We start from the raw sequence: 1,087 nt of genomic DNA on the forward strand, positions 1-1,087 counted from the left end.
AAACCAAGTGTTACTCCACAGCTTTCCAAAAAGTGAAGTAATCTGTGTTTCAGTCTTGCTGAATCTTCATTTCCTATATTATAAACAGGGCGTGAGTTCAAATTTCTATTGAAAATAATTTCCATAATTTGAAATCACAACTTCTTAAATCGTATCCATTCATTAGCTACATAAATAATTATTCATGTTGGTGAATCTCTTCTTTCCAAAAAAAAAATATTTTAGTTTTACTCACCGTAATTTACGAACGGAGGGAGTCTCAGCGGTCCAGGTTCATTTGCTCACCCGGCGAAAATAACGGCTTTTGTGAAAATGCACGGACACCGACGGAGCTGTACAGAGTGATAGAGCAGGCTGTGTTGCGCGCGCTCTGAATTCACCACAGTAAATGCGAATTCCCCATCGCGCATCAGTCTGCTGAGTGCGAGACGTGGTTTGTTCAGAATGTCTCCAATATAGCAGTCCTACGTGTTTTGATTTACCACTGTAATGTAATAAATCATGTGGTCTGATTATGGACTCCATCACTATAACAGATTTTACAACATGTTATTTTCCACCAGGGCCATTAAGAGCTGAACACCTGCTGCGCGTGCCAAATTGTGCCATTACGCAGGGGATATTTCCTATAAAACGAGCGTATTATTCATTTTTCATTCCTATTTATTCATTTATTTTGTACGATTTGTATTAACCCTATCATAAAATAATGTTTAAATGTTAATAAATTGCATATAAATTGCATAAAGGTTTATTCAATTTTAATATTGTGGAAAGCATTTAATTGTGACAGTGTATTTCTTTCTTTCTTTCTTTCTTTATACAAATGGAAAAGGTCTATGGTTTATTTCGACCTATGCTGTTTTCATAAAAACACAAGGTGATAATTTTTGAAACAACATATTTGAGGAAAACATCGAAACGCACTATTTTTTTTTAAACGACTTCCAATGTGCACGCATTCACTTGCAGGTATACCTGGAAAGCAAAATCACCTCATCATTTTAAAATAAAAGTAAAACATAAGCTAGATGGATTATGTTTTAGATGTTTTTTGTAACAAGTGCACAGCAGGATATAAAGTTTA

At 34.8% G+C, this 1,087-nt stretch overlaps 1 protein-coding gene across 1 annotated transcript in view; it reads right to left on the reverse strand.

The window, feature by feature from the left end:
* ptgfr (prostaglandin F receptor (FP)) overlaps nucleotides 1–328 on the reverse strand; it is a 6,617-nt gene extending 6,289 nt beyond the window's left edge. Inside the window, exon 1 of the mRNA XM_052610590.1 lies at nucleotides 236–328. The gene's annotated coding sequence lies outside the window, so the exon portion shown is untranslated. The remainder of the gene's footprint in view (nucleotides 1–235) is intronic.
* Nucleotides 329–1,087: the final 759 nt, after the last annotated feature.

Source organism: Carassius gibelio, chromosome A11, assembly GCF_023724105.1.
Source record: "Carassius gibelio isolate Cgi1373 ecotype wild population from Czech Republic chromosome A11, carGib1.2-hapl.c, whole genome shotgun sequence".
Lineage (NCBI taxonomy): Eukaryota > Metazoa > Chordata > Actinopteri > Cypriniformes > Cyprinidae > Carassius > Carassius gibelio.